This window comes from Cyprinus carpio, chromosome B3, assembly GCF_018340385.1.
Source record: "Cyprinus carpio isolate SPL01 chromosome B3, ASM1834038v1, whole genome shotgun sequence".
Taxonomy (NCBI): domain Eukaryota; kingdom Metazoa; phylum Chordata; class Actinopteri; order Cypriniformes; family Cyprinidae; genus Cyprinus; species Cyprinus carpio.
The window spans coordinates 828,344-841,432 of NC_056599.1; positions in this window are offsets into that span (position 1 = coordinate 828,344).

Below are 13,089 nucleotides of genomic sequence, written 5' to 3' on the forward strand. Positions count from 1 at the left end.
GTGAACAAACCTTGTTTGCTGGAGCTGTCAATCTGTTGTGTTTCTTTACAAAGTGACATACGCCATCTACTGGCCTGGCAGCATAATGCAGTGTTTTTTAGACATTTTCATGGATCTGTGTTAAAAGGGACAGTTTTGACAGTTTTTTCGTCTGTACACAAAATTTTTTTAACGTCTTATTTTTTTCAAATGTACCAATTGATTTTTCATCTTTATAATGATTTAATTTTAGGCATGATGAAAATGAAAGAAGAAAGACAAGATGTGAATGAGGTGGAGGAGAAATATCAGCATCAGAAAGATCATGATGTCAATGGAGAAAAATCTGTGAGTTGCAGCATTAAAAAAAAAGAAGTCAAAAAGCCTTTCAGCTGCTCTCAGTGTGGAAAGAGTTTCATATGTAAGAGAAATCTTAAGGATCACATGTTAATTCATGCTGGAATAAAGCCTTTAAGCTGCTCTCAGTGTGGAAAGTGTTTTACACAGAAAGCAAGCCTTAAGAAGCACTTGTTAATTCATGCTGGAATAAAGCTTTCAGCTGCTGTGTGGAAAGTGTTTTACACAGAAAGCAAGCCTTAAGAAGCACATGGTAATTCATACTGGCATAAAGCCTTTCACCTTGCTCTCAGTGTGGAAAGAGGTTTTACACAGAAAAACAAGCTTAAAGAATCACATGTTAATTCATGCTGGAATAAAGTATTTCATCTGCCCTCAGTGTGGTAAGAGTTTTTTTTTTTACAAGGAAAGGACAACTTAATGGTCATTTGGTAACTCACTCTTCAGAAAACCTTTCCGCTGCTCTCAGTGTGGAAAGAGTTTTACACAGAAAGCAACCTTAAAGGATCACATGTTAATTCATACTGGGATAAAGTCTTTCAGCTGCTCTCAGTGCGGAAACACTTTCAGACATAAAGCAAGCCTTAAGGATCACATGTTAATTCATGCTGGAATAAAGCCCTTTCAGCTGCTCCAGTGTGGAAAGACTTTTGCACATAAATTAAGCCTTAAGAGGCACATGTTAATTCATACTGGAATAAAGCCTTTCAGCTGCTCTCAGTGTGGAAAGACTTTTACACAGAAAGGACAACTTAATATTCATTTGGTAACTCACTCTTCAGAAAAGCAGCTGCTTCAGTTTTGCACATAAATCAAACCTGCTCTACTGGGTAAAAGTGTGGAGACTTTTACAAGAGTTTTGCACAGAAAAATCAAACCTTAAGAGGCACATGTTAATTCATACTGGGTAAAAGCCTTTCACCTGCTCTGTTTAGAAAGACTTTTACACAGAAAGGACACTGCAAGGTTCATTTGGTTAACTCAATCTTCATAAAAGCCTTTCAACAGTAAAAGGGATCATTACGTCTTTGGCAGATGACACAATGACACTCTGAACACGGTCCGTGTCACTAGTTAAAATTGCTTATTTCTCTGGATTTAAACATTCTTTGAATCATTTGGGATAATGTAAGCACACAAGTCAGCAAAATATATAACACTGGTCTAGTTGTTTTGGGGTATTTAAATAAAAAAACTTACATATTGTGCATTTAATGTTTCTAAAACTAAGGAGATGACTATTGATTTTAACTCTAGGAGGAAATCTATTTAGTATAAGCAAACAAGCATTAATGGAGTAGGTATTGAGAGTGTTTAACAGTACAAGTATTTGGGTACTGTTTTGGATAACAAATTGTAATTTTCTCCCAATACTGAGGTTTTGTGTAAGAGGGGGCAGCAAAGATTGTATTGCTTGCGGAAACTAAGGTCATTTAATGTGACAAAACATTGATGTGATGTTCTAAATTCCATGTTCTACAGATCCTATATTGAGTTACTGTTATCTTTTTTCACTAGTGTGCTTGTTTAATTCTCTAAATGTGAAAAACAAGAATTGTCTTGAGATGATTGTTAACCAGGGAAGTAAAATAACGGGGAGGAAGCATATGACTACGGTTCAGTTATATCATATACAAGTTTTGGGTAAAGCCCAGAGCATTTTGTTAGATGATTCCCACCCTATGTATCACAAGTTCCACCTTCTCCCCTTCTGGCATTCGTTATAGACCCCCTATTAGTAAAACAAATCGGTTTAGACATTCATTTATCCCCTCAGTGGTAAAGTTTTTAAATTTAAGGTAAGAACTTTTTAGGAAGGAAATGGATTGTGTTTTTTGTATTGTGCTTTTGTTGTTTATGTTAAATGTTTGATTGCTGCAACCAAATTGCCTTCAGGAAATAAATAAAATGAACTGAACTGAACCTGCTCTCAGTGTGGAAAGTCTTTTGTGCGTTAAGGATACCTTGAGACTCACATGTTAAAGGGGTCATCGGATGCCCATTTTCCACAAGTTGATATGACTCTTTAGGGTCTTAATAAAAAGTCTATAACATACTTTTGTTACAATTTCTCAATTGTAGTTTAAAACAACACAATTTTTACCCTGTCAAAAACAGCTCTGTTCACAGTGAGTGGTTTCGGTGCATGTTCCTTTAAATGCTAATGAGCTGTGTTCACCCCGCCTCTTGCTTCAGTGGGGTGACCAGCCACTCTCACGAGACTGTAAACTTTAGCCATATTTGGCTGCAGAACTTGCTAACTAGCACATTATTTGGATAGGCGATTTGCAGAGATTCATAAAAAATAAAATTAAAAACCTTACACTTGCTTATTCTGTTGGTGAAGCTGGATCACACATGAATTTCATGAACATAGACCCATTTAGGTAGATTGGGGGCACATTCCCTTCAAAAACAAAATCGAGCCACTGCGTCTTCAAAAGCTCAGATGTCAGGAGTAAATGACGACGGCTGTGTTCATTTTACATTCAATTCAATTTTTATTTGTATAGTGCTTTTCTTGATACCAATCGTTGCAAAGAAGCTTTACAGAAAATATTAAGTTTCTACATTATATTTAGGCGTAGGTTATTAGTGGTGACTGTGGCAGAAAGGTTCAGTAAGAATCATGCAGTTAGTTACAAATTACACGTAACCAAACAGACAGTGAACACTGTTAAGTGCAATGATTATGTTGCATTAAATTTTGCAATTGCGATGAAATCGAGCGGCAACCTCCTGCTCTTTCTCGCGTGAAGCCAATAAGGAAGTGACTAAAACAATTCATGGACTGGTCGCTTGAGGCTGGCTGCAAAAGGAAGTCATTTCCCATAGAGACACCCCATGTTAAAATGCCCAACTTTACAGTAGAAAAAAAAAACATGTTTACAGCCTGGTTCAAAAAATATGGTTGGTCGATATGCTAATTTTTGCCCTTCATGGACAACTGTGAGGGTGGAATTTTTTTATAACTGGCATGCCGGTTAAATTATATTAATTCCTTAAAGTGTTCTGCATAAATTAAGGGAGCCGTGGCCACTTGGTGACATTGTGGATTGCCTCTGCTGCTTACACTAGGGCATCGAGCGAGGTGGGGCGTGTGCTTCAGCAACCGCTCCCGCCTTTTTGCCATTTTTCGATTATCCAGGACGAGTCGCGCTTGGGAGGCGAGGGTGTGGGCGGGGTAGGGGAAGTTGACGTGGGCCAAGAGGCGACGGCCCCTCTGCACACTTATGAGTCTTCAAAACCTCTCTTCAGAGTCCCTATAGGGTGATGTCCGACACGACGTCCCTATTTTTTTTATACAGTCTATAGGATGAAACGGTGGTAAATAAGGCAACAATTTGTCAATAAAAATATGTTGTTCAAGGTTTAGCATCATGGAGTCTTCTTGGGGGTTGCATCCCTCTTCTCCATGTTCGACTCATCCTCATATCTTCGTAAGGGTTGGCTCCAGGACTGTAGCTTGTCTAATTCCTAGTTGCCTTGGGATGCAATCCCATGGCAGAAACAGAGAAGCAAACAGAGTAGCTGCTGTTCTAACCAAGCAAAGATGATGTGTTCAACCTAAGCAAAAGAATGAAAATGTGCATTTGATCAGATATAGCTGAAGTACCAAGTTACATTGTGTGAATGCTTGGCTAAAAAGATGTCTTTAATCTAGATTTAAACAGAGAGTGTGTCTGAACCCTGAAGGTTATCAGATCTGTTATTACATCGAACAACTGTACTCCTCAATCGCTTAGGTGACATTCTTGTCTACATCTGCTCTGGCATCTAAACAATGGTGAACTGATGACAGCTCACGTAGAGTGGGTCTGTGCTAAAACACCAGTGTCAATCAACAATCGTGGGAGGAGCCTGGGTCTGCGTGATGTCATACAGCCAAGAATTTGTAAACGGCTTGATCTGAGAAAGGGGTTATGATTTATGGGTATTAAAAAAAAAAACACTGGGTGGATTTTTATCATTATAGGGTGGTTGTGTAAACACACTGCCAACACACATTTCAGTTCAAACTATGTAAAAGTGAATTTTACATCCGATGACCCCTTTAAACCGTATTATTCATTGTATCAACAATGTAGCGTTAACTTATCAGAGCAAATCAGACAATTTAAGATTCAAAGAGAACAATGTTGAAACACAAAGAGCTGAATTCCACAAAGAGGCCCAAGACAACAGGATGATCATAAATCAGATCCTAGCACCAGCCTGAAGTAAGCCTAACCAACCAACTCTTTCACAACTTTGAACAGCTTGCAGCATTAAAACAAAAGAAAACTCACTGATAATTCAACTCAGGAAGGAGATTGTCAAATTTGGGGCAAATAACCAAGATTAATGGTCAAAGATGCATGAACAGCATGAACATCGCATATAAATCCATGATGGAAATTACGAGCTAAAGACTTCCTCGGACTGACTTCTTCCACCTAGAAGACAAGAACCAGACTGAGATTCCTTTTAGACCCTTTTGAAATTTTGTTCTTCACAGAACACACCATCGCATTCACAGAACGATACAGAGACTATCTTTTGCATGACTAAATGCATCAGATCAACCAAAATGATGCTAAAAGGCACTAATGAACAAATATCATTCCGATACATAACTCTATATGATGAATGTAACCAACACATTGGACCATCATGTTCTAATCACTGATTGTGTATGTCATTTTTAGTTTAGTTTAGTTTAGTTTATAGAGCACATTTCAAAACAACAGAAGTTGCAACCAAAGTGCTGTACAGAGGTGTTAAAACAAATATTTAAAACAGAATTAACACACTGGATCAAAACCTTGAAAACACTATCATTCAAAACATAAAGAATACAGATACGTTTTTAATGAAGATTTAAAAGTAGAAACAGAAGGGGAAGATCTAATATAGAGAGGGGGACTCTTCCAGAGTCTGGGAACAGCCACTGAAAAGGGCTGGTCACCTTTAGTTTTGTAACGCGAGCAAGGAACAGAGAGAAGTAGTTGTTTGAAAGAACATAAGGATCTTGAAGCATTGTATGGGACAAGAAGATCACTGATATAATGAGGGGCAATAGCATTTAAAGCTTTATAAACAAAAAAGCAAAGTTTTAAAATCAATCCAGGACCTAACCGGTAATCAGCGGAGAGAGGCAAGCACAGGAGTTATGTGGCGACACTTTTTAGTGCTAGTCAAAAGCATGGCTAATGCATTTTGAACCATCTGCAGACGATTTATAGTTGAATTAGGCAAACCGAGGTATAAAAAAGTTGCAATAATCCAACTGACCTCTACTACTTTACTCTCTATTCCAGTTGGTCTCTGGAACTGCCAGTCTGCTGTTAACAAAGCAGATTTCATTTCTTCTATTGCTACTCATTCTGGTCTCAACCTCATGGCCCTAACTGAGACTTGGATCAAACCTGAAGACACTGCCACTCCCCAAGAACCCTCTCCACTAATTTCACTTGTTTCCACACCCCTCTATGACCAAGAGGGTGTGGATGTACTGTCTCCATTATCTCAAAAGAATGGAAATTTGATCTTCAACCATTCTCTTACGTACGTTCCAACCTTTGAATCACGTGCATTACTATAACCATACACCTGTTCAAAATCCCTGAGGATGTGCTCCTCTGTACTAACTGCTTGGGTGACTTCAACATCCACCCAGATAAACCCCAGGCTGCTGACTACACTCTGCTCACCTCATTTGATCTCAAGTGAGCGTCTACTACATTGACTCACAAATCAGGCAACCAACTGGAGCTCATCTACATGTTGCTGTTTCTCTCCACTAGCATCACCTCAGACTACTTTCCTCATAACTGCTACCTTGGCATTAAATTCCTGAAGCAGCACACGCTCCACCCCGCAGGGTCACCGTCGACAGAACCTACGCTCACATCATCTACTAGCTATCCCTCTATGGTTTCATCCTCACATCCTTCACTCAACTCAGGTTTTCAGCTCTGGACACCGAACAGTGTCTACTGACACTCTTTGCCTCCATCTAACCTCTTTTCGCTATGGACAACTTTTGTGCCCACTGTCATTCAGAACGCAGCATGCGCCACACCTTCTGGCCGTGCCCTGAGCTGGTCTGATGTTCTCTCCGTGATACATCGCTCCTAACTCAGGGCTGCAGTGAGGGGAAGATGGCACAAGTCAAGAAACTCTTACCAACCTCAGTGTGTATCAGTGCTCCTCATCTCTTCCTTCTCTGCAAATGTCTTCAACTGCTAAAACATCATACTACCACAACAAAATTAACAACTGTTCTGACATCTCCTCGCACACCTTTTCAAAACTTGCTTCAAACACTCCCTCCTTCTCTACGCTTACAATTGACAACTTTGCGGGTTTTAATTCACAAATAAGACAAGACGCATCAGTGGACCAATTCTCCACACCGCAGACTGATGGATAACTTTCACTACAACTAATACATACTCTCTCCTCCACTACTCTCGCAATCCACTCTCAGAGATGGACGTTTCCGAAACCTTTCCTGTCCAGTAATCCTACTACTTGTCCCACGGTGGTGATCCTATCCCCACTCACCTCCTTCAAGCTATTTCTTCTTTCAGTCAAATACCTTCACTTACTCACATTATCAACACCTCTCTTCACTCTGGTACATTTCCCTCAAGCATGTTAGCGGTCTCGGGTAAGGCCCTCTGCTTTAAGAAACCATCTCTAAAATCCAGCACTTCTAGAAAACGACAGACCGGTAGCGCCTACTATCCATTCATTGCAAAGTAACCTGAGCGAGTTGTGTTCCCAACCAATTCTCTATGTGTCCTCAACAGCAACCAATCTGGCTTCAAAAGCGGTCCACTCAACTGAGACTTGCGGCTCTCTGGGTTAACCAGCTCTGGTTTTTACTGAAGACCCTGCGACTAGAGCAGCTTCCAAATCCCTCGGTACTTTCATCTTGCTGGATCATGTCTGTCTCTGCTTTTGACACAGTTTAATCACCAGATTCTTACTGTCCACCCACAGAAAGATGGGCATCTCTGGAACCTACACTCCTGTGGTTTAAGTCCTACCTACCCTCTCAGATAGATCCTTCATGGTGTCTTGGAGGGGTGAAGTTTCAAAGTCCAAACTGTCTTGTTACTGGGGTTCCTCAAGGCTCCGACTTGGGCCGCTTCCTCCTTCTCACAATCTACATGACGTCATTAGGGATCTGTCAGTTCGAGAAGTCAAATGGCTTTTCCTATCACTACTGCTGATGCTGATGACACTCAACTCTACTTTCTCATCCCAAACCAGATGAGCCGACGGTACGTTTTGCTCTGCAATTGCAGCCTGTCCTGAGTGACATTCTCTGATCTGGATGAAAGAACCCAATCCACCTTCACTCAACCTTACTATTAAGACTGAACTGCATGTGGTTAACTACTGGAACCATCGTTTTCACATTCTATCACACCACTTCTCTACTCTATACAGCGGGGGGTTCGTCAACCACAACTCCTGTCCAGGACCAGCCAGAAACCCTAGGAGTTTGTGATGGAAATCCACGCTTAAGCTTCATCGACCATATTGCTACAAAGCGACCCGTCGCCTGCAGATTTGCCCTTATACAACAACTTATTTAGGATATTATTAATAGCCATTCCTGTCAAGAGCAAGCCCACCCAACCCTAACTTCTTGTCCAAGGCTCTTGTTCTACGCATCGCCAGACTGTACTATTGTAATGCTGCTTCCTTCTCTTACTTCTCTTGCTGGCGGGCCTTTCCCCTTTATCCCCTGCTCTTAATTTCCTCCATGTACGTGTATCAAGCCTCTACAAACAAAACCTGATCCAGAATGCAGCAGCGTAGGGTTGTCTTCAATGAGCCAAAAAAAGCTCGATTTTACTCCTACGCCCTCCCTCAACAGGTTACAGCTGGCTACCAGTAGCCCTCGCATCAAATTCAAGTCACTTGATGCTTTGCCTACAAGACGAACCACTGGCACGGCACCAAATATACCATACAACTCACTATTTTCAACTTTATGTCGCCCATCCAGAAGCTTGCGTTCTGAAAGTGAACGCATCATTGTGGTAACCATCCCAAAGAGGTTCAAAAATCACTCCTCACGGACTTTTTCCTGGACTTCTGGACTGCGCCCAGCTGGTGGAATGACCCTCCCGAGCTCAATTCGAACAGCAGAGTCCTTTTACCTCATTTTTTTAAAACCATCTAAAGAACCTCATCTTTTTTCACCAGCACTTGACCAACTAATTCAGTTTTTGTCAACGTTTAACTTGTCTTTTTCAGGTGTCTAACATTGGAGGTCACAACAGGCAGGCAAATGAGCCTGGCAAGAACCATTATGATGGGGGGAATAGAAAGGAGAGCTGAGTCATATCGGGCATACAAGGTGGAAGCGTAAATTGTTGATCTGGACAAGTTTGACCAAGGGGAAGCATCTAGAAGGCCAAACAAAGTCCGCTTTGGATAAAGCCCTCTGCTACACATGATGTATTGGGGCATGGGAAAGGAAAAACCAATTCCTACTTTGACAGAAAAAAGTCTATCTACCTTTGAGATACTAACCAAGTCCCCCACAAAACACTCCCAGCACAGAAACCTCGAAGCCCAGCTACATACTAGTCAAGTAGGTAAACCAATATTATGATGCTACCTGTCAAATGCTGTCACTTTAATTCCAGCAAAATTTAATAATACAGCCAGACGTTGCATCCAATGATGAGGAAGATGTAAATTTGTAAAACCTTCAACAAAGCTGATTCAGGGTGATTTAGAAACCTGACGAAACCGAAGGAAATTTGTCAAAAAACGCAAAAAAGAATTTCCATGGATGAAAACCTCTGGGACTGAATATGAGTCAAATACCACTGAATTTTATGGATTAAATGTCTTAAAAAACTTGATCCACACAGGTCAGTTAAAACCTCAGGTAGAGGATATTAGACAGGTCATTAATTGTGCTAAGAGAGCCTTAGGCCTCTGTGAGGTTTGATGTTGCGATTAAATCATACATATGTTTAAACTGGCATACCCTACAGGCCATCTGATACTGCCTAAGCACTTACCCGGAAAATTCACGTATTATATATATTAATTTTAATCCTTCCCTCCACCTGCATTCAGCCTGCAACTGCACTCTTGTTTCACTGACCGTGGCCCATTTAACCGGGCTGCACTTTCTTCAACCACACATGGACTTTTTGTAACCTCAGAGGACAACTGGAGTCAATTGTAACAGTACAGGTACTATCAAAAAATGTCAACCAGAACATAGGATGAAGGACAGAGAGAAACTATTTTCAGCAACATTAGAGGTTTTTTTAGAAGAAAATAATAAAAACATAATGAAGGACCTAGCGGTAGCGTAGAAGAATCAAAACGTCTAGATAAACCACAGGAGAGTGATCATGGATTTTAGACGTGAGAGTATAAAACTAATAACAGAGTCAAAACACCAACCAAGATAATGATCAGGAGATAGCAGTGGTCCAAAATTGTCAAGGTTAGTCACTGGGAAACCAAGTGAGAACACCAAATCCAGGGTGTGACCCTTCTGGTGTGTGGGTCCCGAAACAAAACGGTAAATGGTAAAAATAAATAATAGGGCCCATGAGACCTAAAAATGCTTTAACCAGATGTTTTAGGATGGCAGCAGGACATGAATAATTAAAATCACCCAAGATCAGAAAACGGCCAGAAGTTTAGAAAATTCTTGCAAAGAAGTCCATAGCAAGGGAACAAATATGTTGTTCATGGTTGCTTGGGCTGGACACATGGCTACAAAGATCTTGCAATATAAAAGGAATGCATCTTCAATCGACAACTTCCAATCTTTTCTGGGGCCATAGCATACAACTGTTTATTAAACCGGATGGCCTCCATCCAAACAAACTTGTGCTAGAGTCCTTAAGGACAATATCTACTTTTCCCTCTGTCATCCTTCAGCAGAGTGTGTCAATCCATTCAGCACACACACACCCAGGTCCGAGTCATCATGTGGTTGACATATCCCACGAGGACACTGATAACACCATGCAGCCACAAACAAGCACGTTGATGGACACTATCCCAGCTGAGAGGCCTGCCCACAGAGCTCCCGCACAGACAGCACTGTGATGTTTCTTTTTTATCAAAACAGCTACAAGTCTCAGCACCCAAGGACGACTTTCTGGGAAAACAGCCAGAGAAGCCCAGGAAAACATATCACAGTCACCGGAAACACCAGAGACACAGCCCCGCTCACCAATGCCACACTATCCGTATGTCCAGCATCTCCACTTCTGGTGCTTCTCACAGAAAATGAAGGAGAATTGAGTGTTGCTGGGACTAAACTCTCCCAACTCATTTCGCCTCCAAGCCTGTGAAATAACGTATCAAAAAAACAACCAAAAAAACGACGGGGCCCCCAACCAACTACAGAAAAAGCCTTGGGCCCTGCTCCTGTGGAGAGCTCTCCGACTACTGCCACCAACGCCAAGGCCCAAAGCCTCCATCTGCTGTAGGTGAACCAGAAAAACTAATAGCAGCTCTCAGTGATAGTAGATGCCCCATGGAACCCAGTGTGCCTGTAGCTTTCTCTTATTTCAGTTTTATCACTACGGATAAGAAAGTCTAAGGACGCTATTTCAAGGGGGAGCCGACGGAAGAGGCAAAACTCATATAATGTGCACTGTGCAGCCTATTATGCATCAAACTAAGATTGATTGTAAAGACACAAAGCACACTGCCATTGTCAAGCATAGCCTTTTTAAACAATATTCGCTCACTAATCAAAAATAAATCATTTCTAATCAATCATGACTTTAAACCACAAACAATCTGGATTTCATCTTTTCTAACAAGAGTAGAAACATGGCTAGAAGACAGCATGCAGTGCAACAGTACTCAATGAAGCTGCCCCTCCTAACTTTACTTTCATGAGAATGTCTGCAGGACTGTTAGGAGAGGGTGGAGGTGTAGCCTGCGCTCTGATTTAAAGGATGTCTATCATTACGTGTTGTAACAAGCAAAGTGTCAATTGGTTCAGTACTTGTCTTTTTGAAATCTCTGAGGGATTGTGCCTGAAAGATTGCTGCCCACGCATCCTGTTTATCATTATTTACAGGCGGCCTCCAAAATTACTCTCCAGCCTTTATTTGAAAGGGGTCACAGAAATGTTATCAATGATTTCCTCAGAGGTTGACTGTTTTGCTATTGCAGGGGATTTTAATTTCACATTACAGGATCCTTCTCCAAAAAGTAGCATATTGTATAAAAGGTTCAGTATTTTCCATAATGTAATGATAAAAATTAAACTTTCATTGTTTTAATAGATTCATTGCCATTCATGAAAACCCAAAATTCCTATCTCAAAAATTCAGCATATCATTAAGAGGTTTTTCTTTTCCTAAACGAGCTATTAACCTAAATCAATCTGAAACTAACTAAGTAACTCTACACACCTGCAAAAGATTTCCTGAGGCTTTTAAAAACTCCCAGCCTGGGTTCATTACTCAAAACGGCAATTAATGGGTAAGACTGCCGACCTGACTGCTGTCCAGAAAGGCCCATGCAGTGACACCCTCAAGACGAGAAGTTTAAGACACAGAAAGAAATTTTCTTGAACGAATAGGCTGTTCCCAGAGTGCTGTATCAAAGGCACCTACAGTGGGAGAAGTCTGTGGGGAAGGAAAAAAAAGGTGTGGGCAAAAACCCCGCTGCCAATCAACGAGAAGAGGTGACCGGACCCTGAGAAAGATTTGTGGAGACGGACGCCAGATTCCAGCCTTGGGGGACCTGCTGAAGAGTGGACTGAGTCTGGAGTAGAAACATCCAGAGCCAACCGATGCACCAGCGTGTGCTTTTGAACCGAGATGAAACCGGCGGCAGAAAGCGCCTGACCTGGGCTACAGAGAAGCAGCACTGGACTGTTTGCTCAGTGGTCCCCAAAGTACTTTTTTCCGGATTGAAAGCGCAACTTTTGCATGATCATTCTACGAGAAATCAACGGTGGATGAGCGCACAGAGAAAGTGTGAGATTCACGTAGCAGGACATTCCTATCAGAGACAGAGACCATGAACCGGCCAAAGAACAAACATAGACGAAAAGGAAATGCCCAAAAATGCATGAAGTCCCGTACTGTTCATACCCCCACAGTCAGTAGATGGTACTGGCGGGTTGCACATGTCAGCATGCTGGTGTTGTCAACTGTGTTTATCAAGGGCAGGGTCAATGCAGCTAGCTAAGGAGAATTTCTGAAGCACTTCATTGCTCTAACATCTGCTGAAAAGCTTTATGGAGATGAAGGATTTTAGTTTTTTTTTCAAGCGACAGACCTAGGACTGCTCACAGTGCCAAACACCGATGGTGTAAACTTGGTTTAACTGCCCCTGTGTCATTACTGTGCTCAATTGGCCCTGCCAACGCCTCTGACCGGAACCCATAGAGAATCTGTGGGATCTGTGAAGCGAAAGAGAGTAAGTTGAGGAGACGCAAGACCAATCAACTCTGGATTGAGACGCAAGGCGAGCTAGCGGAAGGCATCCTCGGGGCCTCCATAACACCTCAGCAGTGCCACAGGCTGATTGCCTCCAATTGCCACGCCGCATTGGGAAGGGCAGTCAATTTCTGCAAAAGGTATTGCATGACCAAGTATTGAGTGCGATAAACTGAAGATAATATATTGGATGGATTGACTTTTGTGCATTACAAAACCAACTTATCATTTTATTTAGGTCGGATGAAATATGCAAAATTTGTGAGGATAGGAAATTTTCGGGTTTTTCAATGAGCTGTGATGC